The sequence below is a fragment of the Macrotis lagotis genome, chromosome 2 (genome assembly GCF_037893015.1).
Source record: "Macrotis lagotis isolate mMagLag1 chromosome 2, bilby.v1.9.chrom.fasta, whole genome shotgun sequence".
Taxonomy (NCBI): Eukaryota; Metazoa; Chordata; class Mammalia; order Peramelemorphia; family Peramelidae; genus Macrotis; species Macrotis lagotis.
In genome coordinates this window covers 196,392,379-196,411,790 of record NC_133659.1, presented here as the reverse complement: position 1 = coordinate 196,411,790, position 19,412 = coordinate 196,392,379, and the positions used below count along the sequence as shown (strand labels likewise).

The following is a 19,412-nucleotide window of genomic DNA, read 5'->3' as shown; positions in this document are numbered from 1 at the left end:
TCCCTGGAGCATAAAGAGGTTAGGTGATTTGCCCATGGTCAAATAGCCAAAATGTGGCAGAGCTGATAGTCTGTGAATAGGCATTTTTTAAATTTTATTTAAGGCAATGGGGTTAAGTGACTTGCCCAAGGTCACACAGCTAGGCAATTAAGTGCCTGAGGCTGGATTTAAACTCCTGACTCCAGGGCCAGTGCTCACAATAGGCATTCTTTAGCCATTCAGTAGGTTTTTTTCCTTCCTTTTTGTGGAATATTGGATTGACCTCTTTTGAGTGGTCATGGATCTCATTATAATGGTCCTACTAGTACACTGAGACTTGATGCAAAAAACATGGAAAGTCATCTACAAACAAATGTTAGTATCTATAGGCAGGCCTTCCATTTGGACCCTGTGCAGGGCAAAGATGAACAAGTTTAGCAAATGTGTCTTCCCATTTTACATCTCAATACCACTAAAGATACTAGTATGGCTGTAAAAAAAATGGAGCATCTTGATTTCCTCAGAATCAAAATGACAGATGACTCAGAGGAAAAGGATATAAGTTGCATCATATTCTTAACAAAGACCTGTGTGCTGGTGATAACAAGGGAGACTATAAATATGTGATGGAAAAGTGAGCTGGTTGCAGAAATGGCTAAGGGGTACAATGCTACAATGGTGCTCTTAGAACACTGGAAGACCCTGAGGAAGACTCCAGCATATTGGATAGCTCATGAGGATTTAGGAGAAGATACTGACAAATGAAAAGGGATGACTGGGGTTGTAAAATCATAACATCCTTAGCACCATTGCAAGGAGTATCTGAATAAATGACATGGATCCCTTGAAATGTAGTTATTATATGTAAAGCAGTTTGCTCTTAAGCAGGATAAACATGCTATGAGAAAGCTTAGAGCAGACAGACATCCTGTCCCCCTTCCTCCAATTCCCTACAGAACTTCCCTGGAGGAGGCATGGGGAGATGTGTTGACAGTGAATAAGACCAATGAGCTCATTCTTTACTCCACCTCTCAATCTTGATGATTTAGTCCAATTTAGATATTTCCCAGAAGGAGATTACTGCTTACCCAACTTGGGACCTACTAAATCAAAACAGAAGCTTGAAGGCTAGATTTGAACTCTGGAAGATGAGTCCGATGTAGCACTCAAATCACTGTACTACCTAGTTGCCCATTCCCCCTAGAAATCCTCTAAATGTGAGGAAATAAAGAACTAGGATTCAGGAAATCTGTATCGAGAGAGTCACCTGTCTTGACCTCGGCCACTCTCACTTATAAAATGAGGCAAATTGAACTACTGACCCCCCCCCCCCAAGGCCCATTCTAGCTCTAAGATAAACATTGTTCTAAGTAGCCCCAAAGGATCTTTAGGACTCTTGGAAACATTAGGAAAGACATTTATGAGTTGACTTTAAAATTGACCCAGTAAATATTAGTAAGTTAAAGGTTGAATTCAGGTCCCAGCAATATTGACACTGGAGAGACATGTCAAATTCAAGGGAAGGATTAATTTTTTGTCACATGGGAAGCTGTAGAGGGGGCTCTCACCACTATTTTGTGAATATTGTTTGTTTGCAAGGTTCTACTTTTTATTTTAATTTATAGAGTGATAGGGCTCACAAGTCCCTCCATACCTCACTGGATCTGTGGCTTCCACATTAGCATGCTGGTAGCTGATAAGATGCCTGTGGATGAATGAGAGCTGTGACAGATTCCTCACATCAATCAGCCAGCCCCACAGCTCTGACTCCCTCACCTCCAGTGGCCAGGAAAGAGATTTCATTTAAAGTCATCTGGAGCCAGATCTAGCTCATATTTCTAGGGTGCCTTAAACTTTTTTTTCTAGATTTTTCAAGGCAATGGGGTTAAGCGGCTTGCCCAAGGCCACACGGCGAGGTAATTATTAGGTGTCTGAGGTCGGATTTGAACTCAGGTACTCCTGACTCCAAAGCCAGTGCTCTATCCACTGCGCCACCTAGCCGCCCCTAGGGTGCCTTAAACTTTACAGAGCTATGAAATAGGGCAGTCATTTATCTAATTTGCAAAAGGGGAAATTGAGGCTCAAAGAGGCAAAGAGAAGAAATTCTCTTAGGTTGTCTGAAATTTAAGATTTCTGTTATCCCTTTTCCTGGCTCTGAGACATTCATGCACAAGTTAACTTCTCAGTGATCTAAGCAACTCTCAAAAAATGTTAAGTTGCAGAAAAAGTACCTACCTGAATCCATAGAGGGAGTGTTCTCACTTAGGAGTCCCTAAGTGTCCCTAATCCTTCCTTGACTGAGAAGCAACCTGGTATAATAGAGAATTGGACTTGGAAGTCAGGAAGGATTTAAAGCATGTCTAAGACTAGTGATACTGGACAAGTCACATAACTTCAGCCTCAGTTTCCCCCTCTATTAAAATGGGGAGAACAGTAACTGGTAGAGATAATATATTAAAATACGAATTGATGTAAATGTCAGTTATTATTTTTCTATGGATAATCAAAGTTTGTAAACCAATTTCCTTCATCTGGAGGAAGGAGCCTTCAGCATGCAGAGCTTCTGGTTTCTACCTGGAAGTTTGCCAAAATCCCACATTTTACTCCTTGCCCCTCAGACAGAAAGGACCCTCTGTGACCATTCTCCAGCCAGGCAGAGCCCTGACATTCGTAATGGAAACAGTGACAGCGATGGAGTCAGGGAGTTGGCCCTGAAATTCCCAAGCCCCAGAGAGGCTCTCCAGTTCCAGAACTAGCCTTTGATCCTGCTCTGTCTGAAGTTTTGGGTGAATGTGCAGTGATGTGGTTCTCATAACATTGCTCCCCCTCCCCCAGCCCCCAGCTGGAAAGCAGAGGGACCAGTCCCTCCACTGGATGGTGGAAGATCTTTTTTCCAGCCTTCCAGCCAGCCAGATGGATCGTAGACAGAGTACTCACACACTCTTCTGGAGACAATAGCACAAGACTATGTCTGGCACAATCTACTGAATCCTATCTTCCTTACCTATAAGTACCAGTGAGGTAGAAAAAAAAAGAGTGAATGATTGCACAATGTAGGAGCTTAGTAAATGCTGAATTAAATTGAATTGAAAGGAATTTGGACTGGGAAGTTAAGAGACCTGGATTCTGCTTCTGATTTTGTCACTGACCAGCTGTGGTCTTTGAACATCTCCCATGATAGAGAAACCTTGCTAACTCAAGAAGTAACTTATTCCATTTTTTGAGGCTTAACTGTTCTAAGGATCTGCTTTTATATTAAGCTGGAATCTGGCCTTCCTGTAACTTCAGCCCACTGGTACCAATTCTCCCCTCAGGAGCCACCCAGAACAAGTTTTACCTTCTTTCACCCCCCCCCCCCTTTTTGGTGTCATTTTTTTTTCAGTCATGTCTGACTCTTTGTGACCATATTTGGAATTTCTTGGCCAAGATACTGGACTGGTTTGCTATTTCCTTCTCCAACTCACTTTACAAGTGAGAAAATTGAGGCAAACAGAGCCTTCAATGACTTGTGTAGAGTCCTTTCATGACAGCCCTCAACAATCTGAAGTCTCCTGTCCTTTCAAATGATCCCTGGGTGACATAGTTTTGAATCTTTTCACCTTTCTCTTCTCCTGTTTCCTACACAAGCTATTAGTGTCCCACCCCAAAAGGCCTGAAGGGAAGATAATGCCCCATGTGTGGTCTGATTATATCAAATCACTGACTTGAAGCAGGAAGGAGGATCAGTTAAATTACAGGGCCACCGATTATGCAGATGAGAAAACTGAGGCTGGGGAGAAGGAGGAATTGAGAGGAGAGGGGAGCCTGAGAAAGTCTGGAAGTGACTTTGTCCAACGTCATTCATAGATCTGGAAAGGGCCTTAGGTCTTGGAGGTCTTTTGTTCCACTTCCTCATGCTGTGAGAGTCAAGTGACTTACCCAGGGTCATACAAGACTAGCCGTGAATCCCCCAATGCCAACCTGACCGCCTTGATGGGCTTCCGAGCTCGGAAGGATGGATGTTTGTGAAATCACCGCTGTTTGTGTCCAGGGAAACAGGAGAAATAGTGTTGAAGTCGAAGCATCCAAGGTTAGTTTTGGGGAAGAACTTCCTAAACGGTGCGGTTTGCAAAGTGTGGGATGGACCGGAGTGGGCAGCGGGTGGCCTTTGGCACCCTTTTCCCAGACTCGGGTCGGAGGCTGCTTTGGTGCAGACCCGTCAGAAGCGGGGGGTGGCGGGTCGAGGTGGGTTTTGCCTCGCGGGGGGTTGAAACTAGGTTAGCAAAGTGTGAGGCCCTGGGGAGGGGGATGGGGAGGGGGATGGGGAGGGGGCTGGGGAGGGGCCTGGGCTCCCGCTCGGGGCTCTGGCAGACCTGACCCGGGGCGAAGTTCGGGCTTGGAATCGGAATGCTCTTGCTGCGAGGGGCCCCGCAAGGTGCACACTCCTTGGGGGCCCCGAGTGACCGCTGGCCCCGGCGCCCCGGATCCGGGCGTCCGGACACGCGGGTGTTGGGGGGCGGCCCCTCCCCGCCCCCGCGGGCCCCCCGTGCGCAGGCGCCCGGCGCGGGCTCCGAGGCCAGAACGGCGTGCGCGGGCCGCGGCCCGAGGCCCCGGCGGGGCGGCGGGGCCATGCGGTGCCCATGAGGCGGCGGGCCGCGGGGGGGACGGGCCGGGGCCCGGAGGAGGAGGCGGGGGCTCCGAGGGACCCCGGCCCGGTGAGTGGGCGCGGCGCGGGCCTGGGGCGGGCGCCGTGCGGGGGGCGGCGTCGGAAGGGCAGCGCGCTGGGCGGGGGCGGGCCTTCGAGGGGCCTCGGGGCCCGGCAGGACGGGGGCGTTCTTCCAGGGGACTCGGGGGGCCTGAGGGAGGACGCGGTCTGAGGGGGAGGGGCTCCTGAGGGAGTGAGGGGCTGGTGAGCTCGGCCAGGGAGGCCCGAGGGGGAGGGGGGTCCTGGAAGGGGGGCGTCCGGGCCCGGGGGGCGCCGGCGCCGAGGTCCTGGGGAGGGGGCCAGGTAGAGGCGGGGCGCGGCCGGAAGGCGGGGGGGGGGGGCCGGGGAGGGCGGGGCCCGGGGCGGAGAGGGGCTGCGGAGTCTCGGGGGGCCCCGAGAGCAGGGGGTCGGGGAAGAAGGAGAACCGAAGACTTGAGGGGTCCGGGAAAGGGCGGGAACCAGAAGTGGGGGGGGGTCCGGGCGGGGGGGGGACTGAAAACTGGGGGGGGCCGGGGCGGGGCCTGAAAACTGGCGGCTGCGGGCGCCGGGGCCGGAGGGGGCTGCGCGGGGCGGGGCGGCCGGAGGGAGGGGCTGCGAGGGGCGGGGCGGCCCCGGCCGGCCCCGCCCCCTCCGCGCGGCCCCCCGGATGCGGCGGGCGCTGGGGGGGCCCGGCCCGGGGCCTGAGGGCGGGGGGCGCGGCCGTGCACCTCCCGGGGCGGGGAGCGGCCGCCCTGCTCCCCCCGCCGCGGCGCCGGGGGCCGTTGGAAGCGGCGCGATGGGGGCGGCCGCCCGCCGCCCGGGCCCCGTCTAGCCTTTGTCTCCCGCCCCGGCCGCCTCCCGATGCGCAGGAGCCTCGGCCCGGACTGCGGAGCCCGGGACCCGCGTGAGTACGTTCGCCGGACGGGCGGAGGCGCCGAGGAGCTGGCGGAGGGGGCGACCCCGCGGGCCGCCCCGCGTCCTCCCGCCTGGAGATGGGGGCTGTCTCGGGCGGAACTTCGGGGGGCTCCGCGCTGCAGCCTGGAAGGAGCCCGGGCCGGGCGGGGGGCGCGGGGGCGGCGGAGCCCCGTTTTACGCGCTGCCGCCGGGGGAGGGGGGGCCTGAGCCGGGCTTGCCCCGGGGAAGGGCGCCGCCGGCCACAAAGTAGCCGGGCCCGGGCTGAGCACGCGGCCGGCGGCGGGGCTGGCGGCGGGGCCGGGGGGCGAAGCGCGGTCCGCCCGCGGGGCTCAGAGTGTGGAAGTTGTCCCGGTGCCTGGTCCAGATGGGACGGTGCATTGGAGCGGGCGAACAATGTCCTTTCTTCCTCTGGTTTCTTAATTTCTTTCCTTTTCCCTCCTTTATTTCGTCCTTTTATTTCTTTTTTTCTTCTTTGCTTTCCTTCCTTTTCCTTTATTCCTTTTGCGTTTTTTCTTCTTTTATTCTCATTCTTTCCTTATTTTTCTTCCTTTCCTTGATTTTTATTCATCTTTTCCCTTCTTTTCTCCTTTCCTTTTAATTTCTTCCCTTCTCAATATTCTTTCTTGGTTTCTTTTTATCCTTTCTTTCTTTTTCGTAATTTTTTTCTTTCCCTTTCTTAATTTTCTTCCTTTCCTAAGTTTTCTTTTTTCTCTTCTCTTCTCTTCTCTTCTCTTCTCTTCTCTTCTCTTCTCTTCTCTTCTCTTCTCTTCTCTTCTCTTCAGTAGAAGAGTGTGACTTGTACGGTTGCCTGCTTTTTAAAAGAATTTGCAGTGGTTTAAGGATAAAATTATCTTTCTTCTTGAGGTGGTTTTAGTATAGGAAGGAAGGGTCTGGATAAATAGCATCCACATTTAGAACTTGAAATACTGCAAGTTGCTGTAGGTCTGTTTTTTTCTGGAATTCTATGTTTTCATCTGCCTTCGTTTTAAATTTCTCAAGTGCTACATAATAGCAGAACAAAAGAAATATGAACTAACTTTTCTGGGTAAGATACAGGTTTTTGTAAACAAATCTGCATCTTCTGTAATCAGAAACTTAGATGGTGAGCAGGGTATATGGTTCCTTTGGAAAGAGAGCTGCTTTAGAGAAAGGATGTATTATAAAACATTTGTAAAAGTTGCATCAAAGACCCCTTTAAAAATTTTTTTTCATTTTGTAATGGTTTGATTTTTACCCACTGATGGATACACTTAAAGGAATTCACAATCTGTTTTTGAAGATTGATATAGGCAAACCTCTCAGTTTTATGACCTTTTAAAAAAACTACTGTTTTATGCTTTTTAGATTTGAATGTTCTGTTCTTAGAGTTATTTTATATTTTATAACTTTCACCCCCAACTCCAATTACAAAACAGGAAAAAGAATTTTAAAGATTTCTATCTTTTTCCTTATTAAGGCATTGGAGAAATAATTGTTTTTGAATTGTAAGGATTTCTTACTTTAGAAGGCAGAATATCTGATACAATATCTCATACATGGAGTGTCCCCATTAAGCACTTAAATCTCTTAATGTATAGTCTTTAGGCTCCTTTGGCTTTGTAGAAATTACCCACATGGATATTGGTATTGGCCCCAGTGTGCCAGTTTCAACCATACTCGGTTCACTCACATTACTGGAAATTTGGATCTTTAAACAAATAGTATATTGTTTAGAATCCAGTCTGCACGCACACACACACACACACAGACACCCCCCCCCCCCCCCAGGTTTTGTTCATGTTTTAAAATACTATGATGTACTGGGGCTTAATGAATCCAAGAGGTTTAAGAAACCAAGTGAGAGATTTTTGCTTATGTTAATGCTGTTTGGGGGGGGGGGGGTATAGAAATGATACTGTGGCTTCTAACAGAAAAATACCTATTGCTAATAAACATAGTAAAAAATTTGTTTTTCTCCTTGCCATCTCTTTGAGCCTAAGTCTATACCTGGGAGTCAGATTACAGCATACATTTGTTAAACTTTCTTCTAGAATTTAGAGCTTGTATCACTGTGGTCATCTTCTTGTTTAGTTTACTCAAACATAATATGCATGGAAGATAGTGTCTGTTTAAATATGTTGTTTGGTGAATGGGAAAATAAGCCCTCTGTCTTTTTCTTCTGTTAAATCTTAGCCTTTTTAGTTTTCACAGAAACTCTCCAGCCTTGCTAGGCACAACACTGTCACCTTCTGGTACTGAAAAAGTTGTACCCAGCCTGAGCTGACAAGTCCCCTTTGGCAGTGCGCCCTTTGTGATTCTGGCTTGTGGAGCATACTGCCCACAGAGGTTTCCTGCAGCAAGGACAAGATCCCTTTGTAGATTTTAACGTGTTCCCCACTTGAGGAAATATAAGTGATTTGTGGCATGAACACAAGACCTTGGTGACAGTCTGTTCTCTCTCAGGCATGTAGGATGGGTAAATGAAGCTACATCCCATACCTCGAGACACCAAATTGGGAGATCAGCTTTTTGATGATTTTCAAGCTTTGTAATAGTCACAGAAAGATAGTACAGGAGAAGAATATCCAAGCTCCTACTGATGCCTTCGTCATAACTAAGGATGGAAAAAGAGTGTTTCATCTCAGACTTATTAAGACATAATTTGGAGTTAGGACATCCCATTTGAGTCCGAGACCTGGTTCTGTTACTTTATACAGGTTTGCTCTTCAACTTTGGAGTTTGTCGGGGTCTCTATTCCCTCAGCCTTAAGTATAGAGCTTTTGGACTCAATTTTATCTCTAAGGTTCTTGCCAGGTCTAGATCCTGTGAAGTGACTTATCTCCTAATGGAAACTGTCCCTTACACCCATCCCAAGACAGTCCTTTGGTTTCTGACTCACATTAGCCCTATATATCAGGTCTCAAATTTGTAAACAGTGAACTAGAAATGTGAGAGAGTTTTTGAACACTTTGGAGGTCTAGCAGTTACATGTTGGAATTGGAGTTATTTACTAGATAATTAATAAAGTTCCCTGAGGATGTACCATTAGATGGAACTAGGATCAGTATCTTCTTTGTTGATAGCTAATGTGAGGTGAGCACAGACCTGGTTCAGAAGAAGCAATCACAATCCAGCACTACCTTTTAGTAGCCTTATAGGAAAAGAAGCTGGTTAGTTGTTACTTTACTAATTAACATTTAGGGAGTGTAATTTGTAATGGGACCATCAGGAGGCTCTATATTTGGGCTCTACTAAGGTGTCCTTGGAGAGTATTTTTATGGCTGGTGCTCTATCCACTGTGCCACCTAGCTGCCCTGCACTGGCCTTTCTAAAAGCCTTCATAGTCCCATTGCTCTCAGAGTAAACTTGATCTCCAGGGCACCTAAATACTGGTCTCAGGTTCAATTCAGATCTGGGAACAAAATATCAAAACTATCCTAAACTTAATAAAATAGAACATCTCCATCTCCTTTAGAGCAAAGCTGTTACCATGCTTCTGGGCAACTTGTTTGACCAACCAACCTCATATATAAAATGTACATAATTGGCTTTTTAATTTCTGTGTGATCAATTAAAACCCAAGTATAAAAAAGCTGATCTGTAGCAAAACTAATAAGAAATTGCTTTTCTTGATCTTCATTCCAGTTCTTCCAATCACTGTTTCTGCCTAGGGCATGAAGAGAATAATTGGGAAGGGAATTGGGTGAGGAATCAGAGAAAATGGGATAGGAGCAGAGCGTTAGGGTTTGAGAATTGTATTCACCTCCATCCGCTTGTTTCTTAGGTTTCCTTGAAGTTCCTAGTCCTGTTCAGTCTCTTTGATTTGTATGGTATTGACTGGCCTATCTGTACCACATCCCCAAAACTTAAGAGACTCTGCTGCAGATCTCTGTCTTGACTACCATAGGTCTCCAGATCACCTAGTTCAAGGTTCTTGACTTGGGCTCCATGAACTTGTTTTTAAGAATATTTTGGTAATTGTATTTTTATAGAATTAGTTTCCTTTGTAGTCCTGTATGTTTTATTTGATACATTTAAAAACTTGATATTGAGACTGAGTCCATAAACTTCACCTGACTGCCAGAAGGGTACTTCCATCTGGAGCTCTTGATCTCAAGGACCATTTCACTCAGCCTCTTGGAAGAAAATGAAGGAAATGGTAGGCTAGAAGTCTTTTTAAGGGCAAAGAAGAGGAAACTTGAGCAGTCTGTGAAATGTTAACTTGCATTTCCTATCTTCTTTGGGCCTTAGATTTTCCCCAAACTCCCATGGATTTCCTGGTGGCTTTCAAAACACCTGTTATCTTTAGAAAATGCTTTTGGATTTCTTCTCCTTGTAAATTGAAACATTCTCCTTCAGCATTTACAGGACCTTGAAGTAATTTTTCTTGTTTATGGTAATGATAATGGAAAATAAATTTCTGACAATGGCCTCTGTATAATAGGTATTTCCAGCAACTGCTGTTTTTTGTTTTGGGGACTTTCTGCAGTATTGATCATATATATTAGAAATGAGGTGCAAAGATACTTGGTTGATTGATGAATACAAGTCTTTTAACAAACATAGATTTTGCTCTTGGCTTTCCAAGTCAATAGGCCTTTATTGACAGGACCTTAGGAATAGTAGCATTCTATCAGACCTCACTGTAGATCAGTCAATAATAGGCTTTTATTTAGCACTGCAGATGTGTAGAACATAAACAGAGGCTATGTCATCTGAGCAGGGGCAGGAGGATTGACATGACCCTACCTAGTCACATTGTGATCAGTGTTCAGGAAACTAAACTGTTGGCTTGTTTCATTCACAAATGTAGCTGAAACATTTGGTGTTTGAGCAACTAGGCATAGGGTATACTCCTTTGTTTCAAGGAACTTGTGGCATGGGATCTGATTAGAAATGTTGCTCGTTTTCTACCTGAGCTTCCTTGACTCAGAACAGTTACTATAGATTTTAAAAGTGCTTTGAAATCCTTAAAATACTAAATGAATGCTAAGTGTGATTGGAAGAATCAAATTGTAGTATTGAAAATAAGAGTTTACTAGGGGGCGACTAGGTGGCACAGTGAATAGAGCACCAGCCCTGGAGTCAGGAGGACCTGAGTTCAAATGTGACCTCAGACTCTTAATAATTACCTAGCTGTGTGGCATTGGGCAAGCCACTTAACTCCATTTGCCTTGCAAAAACCTTAAAAAAAAGAGTTTACTGGGCAATTTTAAAAGGAAGCAATCCAAGCTATCAAAGCCATTTTTTTTTTTAAAGTTACAAATCCGGGCGGCTAGGTGTCATAGTGGATAAAGCATCAGCCTTGGAAGTCAGGAGTACCTGGGTTCAAATCCGGTCTCAGACACTTAATAATTACCTAGCTGTGTGGCCTTGGGCAAGCCACTTAACCCCGTTTGCCTTGCAAAAACCTAAAAAAAAAGTTACAAATCACTAGTTAGAATCACACAATTAGAAAAATGCCAATTAAAGCAACTTCAAGGTTCCTCACACCTATCAGATTGTCAGAAATGGCAAATATTGGAAGGGTGGTGGGAAAATAGGCACACTAATGCTGTAACAATTGGTTTAGTCATTTTGGAAAACAATTTGGAACCATGTCCCAAAAGTCACTGAATTTTTTGACCCAAGGATACCACTACTTGGCCTATATCCCTTAAAGAGATTTTTTTAAAAAATAGACTTGGGGGCAGCTTGGTGGCACAGTGGATAGAGCACCACCCTTGGAGTCAGGAAGACTTGAGTACAAATCCAGCCTCAGAGATTTAATAATTGCCTACCTGTATGACCTTGGGCAAGTTATTTAATCCCATTGCCTTAACTAAATTAAATTTTAAAAAAGGACTCAGGTAAAAAACATTTATAGCAGCTCTTTTTGTAGTGATAGAGAACTGAATATTAAGGTGGTGCCCGTTGATTGAACAAATTATGATATTTGAATATGATGGAAAACTATTTTGCCATAAGAAATGATGAAAGGAATAGTCTTTGAGAAACCTGGAAAGACTTACATGAACTGATCCAGAGTAAAGTGAGAACCAAGAAAACAATTTATATTATTATCAGCATTATAAATATATTCTTGAAAGACTTAATTAAGAACTCTCATTAGTGTGCAGATCAATCATGATTCTTGAGGACTGGTGAAGAAGTATGTTCTTCTCTTCCTGATGATGAGATGATAGGCTCAAGGTGCAGGAATAGATGTGTGTTTTTCTAACACAGTGTGGGAATTTATTTTTTCTTGATTTATACAAATTTGTTACAGGGAATTCTTTTCATTCTTTTCCCCCTCTCCCTACTCTCCCCCATTGGTGGGGAAATAGGGGAGGGAAAGAAATCAAATACTTACGAATTTAAAAAAAAAATTTTTAAGAAGAAAACAGTAATTGGCATCACAGTGAAAAGTTGTTGGAAAATGTGGGATCTGAGAGGTTAGCCATTTTAGAATCAATATTTTATAAATATATATGATCACAATGGATAGATAGATATGATCACAATTTCCATCACAATGGAAATACACATTCATTGAACAACTATGAACATTGAACTCAATAATCTTTTTGCTTAACTGTTTCCATCTTGATCCAGCTAATCAGACCAGGCCTTACCTTATCAGATTTTCAGTTTTCTAATAGGTTGTTGCTAGTCCTATGTGTGTCCCAGTCTGTTGGACCTGCAGCCTTTTGGGATTACTGTGGAAAATGTTTTGGTGAGAGGGGGTAAATAGCATTTACCTAAAGGAAATCCTCCCTCTTTCGCCACAGGGAATCCTTTGTTAGTGTGTCCCATTCCACTTCAGTAATAGTCGTTCATGTTATATAAAGTGAAAGCTTTGTGTTATAGGGTGAACAGGTCAAACATGTGCTCTTCTCAGAGATACTCGGAAAGGAGAGCTTCCTTTGTGCTTGGAAACATTGAAAAGGATAGAAATTATGATTCTATTTTTTTTTCTCATAGATCTGTGCTTTTGGACCTATAGTTTTCAGAGATGAAAAGGGGTTAGAAAAATAAGTTTATGATTTGAGAAACGCCCAGGAGTCAAGATTGCATTTGCACAGTTTACTGGATAAATTCACTTTAGTTATCTATTAATGGGGATGCTACATGGAGCGATTCAGATGGACTTGGCATTTTGAAATTAGGTAAATTACCTTTTTGTTGAATGGAGGGAGCTATGTGTACTTTGGATGAAACTTGTATTTAATTCTATCATTTGAAAAAACAGCTTTCTTTGTGTTAGTGGCCATTGGTATGTGGACATGTGGCTGAAATAGAAAGCAAAAAAAAAAGTCAATTTTTGAGATGGTGGTACTTGGAAAAGAAGTAGAATTGGAACACAGCCTTAGCAGAATTTGAAAGGCTAAAAAAAAAATTATAATATTATAAAATTAACAAGTTTAGGAAACTTTATATAAATATAACATTTCTCTGGGAAGATAGAAATTTTTAGTTCATGTTGAATATAATAGGCAAATTTTTATCTTACAAATATAATGTCTTTTAAATCACAGTCCTTCAAGTCACTGGATACATGCATCCATCCCCCCCTCCATTTCGTTTGTTATAATGAAAAGCAGCCAATATAGCACACATGTATATGTCACAATTGATATATGTGATTTGCCGCTCTGCTCTCACTACAAAGGAAGAAAGATTTATTTTATCATCTGTTGTCTGAAATCAATAGTGATCTTCTAATTTAATCTGCCTTTTAGAATTGTTTTCATGTACTTGTAGTCATTGTTGTCGTGATTTTGCTTTCTTCACTGTACTATTTCATACAAGTCTTCCAATATTTCTCTGAATTTATTGTATTTTGTTATTTTTAACAGGATGATAAATACACCATTGTCTTCATATACCACTCCTTATTCAACCATTTCTCAATTTGTGTATATCAACTTTATTTCTAGATTTTTGTTACTGTAAAAAGTGTTGCTATGAATGTTTTGGTATCATTGAGGTCATTCTTTTTTGTCTTTGACTTCCCTAGAGTGCATGCTCAGGATTGAGGATTGCTGGATCAAAGGGGAGGCACAGTTTAATAACTTTTCTCACATAATTCTAAATTGTTTTTTGGAATAATTGGACCAGTTCATATTTCCACCCACAATATTAATGTGCCTACTTGCCACAACCCCTTCAAAACAGACTATTTACATCTTTCATTATCTTTGTCAATTGGCAGCCATAAGGTCAAATATTTGAGTTTTTTAAAATTTGTGTTTCTCTTAATAGCTTTTTGAAAATTTTTCCCAATATTGTTATTGATATTTGGCATTTCTTCTTTTGAAAAATTGTTCATATCCTTTGGTCACTTTTCTACTGTATTTTTATAAGTGGATTCTTAGATTACTTTTTTGATTTCTTTGAGGGGAAATAGAACCAAATGATAGGCCCAGTATCTAGGTGTTTAACTCTTTCATGTAAAGGAAAATAGTAAGAGACTTGGGCAATTGTGTAAACAGGCAGCTTTGAAATGTATTTTCATTAATTTTCTGTTTCAGATAGAAAAGTAACTTCTAGAGGGATTTCAGTCTTATGAACATAAAAATGAGGAGAATGGTGATGAAGGAGGCATTATTCTACTTAGAAAATTTTCCAGTGGTATTTATTGGATTGTACTTATAGTAGCTTTGATGTAGATAAGAAAATAGTTGATTTATTTGTTCATCATAGTTAGATTTGTAGTGAGATTTTTATGCCTCGAGTAAACTTCAGTGTTCTATTTGAAATGGATAGATCTTAAAATCCAACTATTGATGTTTCGGATTTTTGTTTATTATTGATCTCTGTACTGTTATTCAGCAGATCACAGATGAAAATTATGGAAAAAGAAAGAAAATGAAGATTCTGTGTTTTTTCTTCTGGAATATTGTATATTTGAGTCAGGGAGGCCCTGATTAGTGTAAATCATGAAATCCTTGAAGTGAATGCACTATTTGCATTCACACTGCATATTTCCATTGAGCTAATACCAGTGACCATATTTTACATAATTATAATTTAGAATAGTGAAAATTCAAATACATGGGAGTACTTCAAAGGATTCATTGTTCAGACCAAACTATCCTAGCTGTTTTTTATTGTTATATATTCAGAGAAGATAGAAATGGAAAATCACTTCTATGATTTGAGAAATGTTGAACTTAAAAAAAAGATTTACATTAAAGCATCACTAGTATAAAATTCACTATGGAATCCAAAGTGGGTTCTTTGGATCCCAGATAAAGGAGAGAATAATTACAGAATTTTCCTGAGTTAACAAAAGAATATTGTTGTGTACTTTCATACTTAAAGTAATCCCATTATCTCCCATATACCTATGAATAAAACAGCTCTTAAAGAGTTACATGTAAATTTTATGAACTTTATGTCCCTTACCCAACTTAAGAAACAAGAATCCACTTTTAAATTTAAATGGAGAATCTTTTAATTGAAAAGTTGTGCCCACTTCTTTCATTCTAAATAAGCTTTTTCCCAAACATTATAGTTTCTCCTTGTTTTTTTGATACTTAGTTTTCTAGCCTAATTGTGTCATCAAAAAGAGTTTTTGATTTTGTATATTGTGAGCTTGATCATATTAGAAATAGTCTACATTTGGCTTCAATTGCTATAGTCATGTTCTTTTTTCCATATTCAGAATAACTGGTTTAGGGCGGCTAGGTGGCGTAGTGGATAAAGCACCGGCCTTGGAGTCAGAAGTACCTGGGTTCAAATCCGATCTCAGACACTTAATAATTGCCAGGCTGTGTGGCTTTGGGCAAGCCACTTAACCCCACTTGCCTTGCCAAAAAAAAAAAAAGAGAGAATAACTGGTTTGACCCAAACTTAGGGTGCTGTCAGTACCTGTCTTGTGTCTTAGAAGAAGTATCACTTGTAACTCTTTGAGAATGAATACGAATACATTATTCAGGTAACCCCAACTTCTCCATCTTGTCTCTATGAGTTCTTAAAGTGTTGAATGAAAATGGAATTTTGCCAGTGTCTGACACCATTGCTTATCATAATGCACTTTCCCTCCCCCTGTCCACTGACATTGCTGATTGCAGAATGCTTTTTAGTTTAGTTTGTTCACTCTGTGTTATATTTTCTTGTCTTTGGAACTTAATTCATTTTCAGATCTCTTTTGAAAAGACACCTATTGTCATTTGTTGATTATACAAATTACTTTTTGTCAGCCAATTGACTTGGAGGTTTTGCTTAGGAACTGTCACTAACTAGTTATTAAACATCTATTATCAACCCTCTGGAATTAGCTTCCACTCAAAACATACCATTTAAAATAAAGTTAGTCATTGTAGACTCTAATTGCTTCTTTGCTATTTGACATCCAGCATTCTCATTCAAAAGTATGAATCATTCGTGGGATTCCTAGAGAACTGTTCTGTTCATGACCTATAATACCAAGAGTTCAATTTAGAATCATGATTAGTCAGACCTGACTAACTTTGAACTTGTGCTACTTTTTTTTTAATATTATACTCCAAACAACAGAAGGGTTATTCCTAACCTTAGTGGGAATCTATTTTGTATGATGTTCACAGCTTGTGATTCATTCCGTCCTTCCTTTCCCCTCTCCCTGAGTTTTCTGTATCCTTCTTTGGTGCATAATCCTCTTATGCTCTAACAGACAGTTTTCCTATATTGCTAAGCTTCACGATAAATACTTTTTAGCCAGCCTTATAGCTGGCTAAACTTAGGTGTAGTGTGATTAGCCTACAGCCAGGAAGACTCATTTTCCTGAGTTCAAAACCAATCTCAGAACCTGGGCAAGTCATTTTACTCTGTGTTTACTCAGGTTCCTTAACCATAAAAGAAGCTAGAGAAGGAAATATCAAACTTTGCCATTATCTTTTCTAAGAAAACCCCAAATAAGATCTCAGAATCTGAAATAACAGAAAACACACCCACCCTGCCATCTTGAGACTTTTAGTGGAGTATTTAGTGGAGTATTCATTGACTTTGAAACATAAGACATAGACATGTGTAATGTGGGAATAGGGACTGGATCTGTGATTTATTTCATTGGTATAAGGAATTCTCAGGTGAAGAAACTCCCCCTCTGAGTATAAATGGACACTTTCCTGAGAGAGTTGTCTAGAGCCCTGAAAGGTTAAGCAATTTGTTGAGGGTCACACAGTCAGATCTTCCTGACTTTGAGGTCAAGTCTCTATTCACTGGGTGTAAAATAATAAGTAAGAGACTAAATTATTTTTTGTTTTGGGTCATTTAAGATACTCTCAAGTTCACTGTCCTAGGATTTAGACTTTTCCTGAGTCCAGGGTTTGTCATTTTATAAATTATGATCTAGAATGGTAGTGCCATTTTGAGAGTTTGGAAGTATAAAACTCAGTTTTAAATGTAGTGGTTTGTGCTGAATTGGAATTTTTTTTAAACTTTTAAAATAGTATTAATACTAAAACATAAAATTTATTTCCAACAATTATACTGGCTCCTAATTCATTGCATTTAGCAAGAATTTAAAAATTGACCAGAAAATGTATGCAATGGAAGCCAAGTTACTTTTTTAATTGGTTACGCTGAAACCTCAAACATTGTTTTATACAAATCTAATTGGAAAGAATTTTTCAAAGCTATAAATAAAAAGGATATATTTGGAATAACTTTTTGTGGTCAGCATTATAGTAAGGGGACTGTAATGGAAAAAATGATTCAGTTAATACAAATGTATTTAAGAGTTGGTTCCCATCATCCCAACCCCCCCCCCCTCCAGCCCAGTTGGTATAATTCCAGAAAGTAAAGAGCACACAGTAGAGGTAACAGGGTGGCAAAGATAGATAGCCCTTTGCCTTATTATTCCTTTACAAGTGTGAACAATGGATGGAATTGGAAAAGCAACTTGCCATTGGCTCTCGGAGGATGCCCCTGGGAACCTTTATTTTTTTATTTTTTAATGTAATTATTTTTCTTTCAATGAATAAAAATCTATTTTTTAGGCAGCTAGTTGGTGCATTGGATAGAGCGCTGGACCTGTAGTCAGGAAGACCTGAGTTCAAATCCAGCCTCAGACACTTAACTGTGTGACCTTGGGTAAGTCACTTAATCATTGTCTGCCTTAGTTTCCTCATCTGTAAAGCAGGAATAAAAATAAGTTGTTACCTTTTGCAGACCTTAAAGTGCTATAATAAATGCTAGTTAATACTATTTTTCTTCTTCTCACTTCCCCCACACCCCCATTGAAAAAAAAAGAAAATCCATGTAGCAATTATGCATATTAAAACAAAACAAATTCTTATGTTGGTCATGTCATATCCAAAAATATATTGTTTTTTTCTGCACTCTTGATCTGTCATCTCTCAGGAGATGAGCAGCCTTATTAGTTCTCTGTAATTTGTGGTTAGCCAGCACATTGATCAAAATTATTAAGTCTTTCAAAATTGTTTGCCTTACAATGTTGCTCTCCTTTTTCTGCCATTTCTCTCTGCATCAGTTCATACAAGTCTTCCAAGGTTTCTCTGAAATCATCCTGTTTGCCATTATTTATATCAGAGTAATAATATTCTGTTACATTCCTGTGCCATAATTTGTTCAGTCATTCCCCAGTTGATGGGCACCCCCTATATTTCTAGTTCTCATTGCAACTAAAAAAAAAAACTACTATAACTTTTGTACATATAAGTCCTTTCTTTTTTCTTTTATTTGAATTTAAACCTAATAATGGTATCACCAGAAGAAAAGATAAGTACAATTTAGTGACTTTTGCTGCATGATTCCAAATTACTTTCTAGAATGACTGGACTTAATTCATAGTTCTAAAAAACAATTATATTAATGCATCTGCCTTTCTGTAGCTCATGTAATAGTTGATTACTGACATGTCTAGCTCAGGTGATTATTCATTTTTATTTATTTAGGAATTGACATGAGTTAAAAATGTTCCCCTTTCCTTCAAAGTCTCTCATCAGTTGAAAATGAGAAGAAACTAGTAAAATTAAATCCCAGTTCTTACTATCTGAGAAGTCGGGGGAAACTCGGTGTCAGGACTCCTAGTATCTTCTGCAAATGTGGCCAAACCATCCAGGAGCCTACAGTCTACTCAGAGAGAAAAAAAACAGGATGATTATTTAAATGCTAAATTGTATATTATTGCCTCTAAATATAGGAGGAATTCAGACTTGAGAAATATAACAGTGACTCAGAAAATCTTCATGGAAGTGATAAGGAACAACTGGGTTTGAATTAGAGGAAAAGAATATGAGGTGGGGGCAACAATGGAACAAGTATTTATTATGTTCTTGCCTTGTACAAAGCACTGGGCTGAGAGTTTTACAAATATGGTCTCATTTGATCCTCACAACAATCCTGGGCAGTAGGTGTTGTGATTTCCCCATTTTACAATTAAGAAAACTGAGGCAGACAAAGCCTAGCACTATGTCCATTAAGTCACCTAGCTGGATTACTGAGCATCATTAATGGCTTTCCTAAAATAGTAGTTATAAAATCTGATGCCATGAATGCATTCATTTCTCTCAAGTAGGGATTTTAGATGACAGAATTGATATTCTTTGCCCTGATCAGATCATCAGAAGTATTGTGGGGGCAGCTAGGTGGCACAGTGGATAGAGCACTGGCCCTGGAGTCAGGAGTGCCTGAGTTCAAATCCGGCCTCAGATACTTAATAATTACCTAGCTGTGTGGCCTTGGGCAAGCCACTTAGCCCCGTTGCCTTGCAAAAACCTTTAAAAAAAGAAAGTATTGTGTTCAGTTCTGGAGATCAAATTTTAGGAAGAATATTGAGCTCATGCCATAGGAAGACTTGATAGAACTGGGGAGTTTAGCTTGGAGAAGAAAATGTTTAGATGAGATAGGTGGCAGTTGTTAATAAGTACTTGAAAGGCTGTCATGT

General features: G+C 41.4%; 1 protein-coding gene across 7 annotated transcripts in view; it reads left to right on the top strand.

The window, feature by feature from the left end:
* The first annotated feature begins 4,562 nt into the window (after positions 1 to 4,562).
* GJC1 (gap junction protein gamma 1) overlaps positions 4,563 to 19,412 on the top strand; it is a 67,468-nt gene continuing 52,618 nt past the window's right edge. For 2 of the 7 annotated variants that reach the window (XM_074224335.1, XM_074224330.1), the window contains exon 1: positions 4,563 to 4,673. The gene's annotated coding sequence lies outside the window, so the exon portion shown is untranslated. Of the gene's footprint in view, positions 4,674 to 5,428; positions 5,547 to 5,924; positions 17,597 to 19,412 lie in introns of those variants that run through there. The other 5 variants (XM_074224331.1, XM_074224329.1, XM_074224327.1 and 2 more) reach the window with 4 other exon arrangements.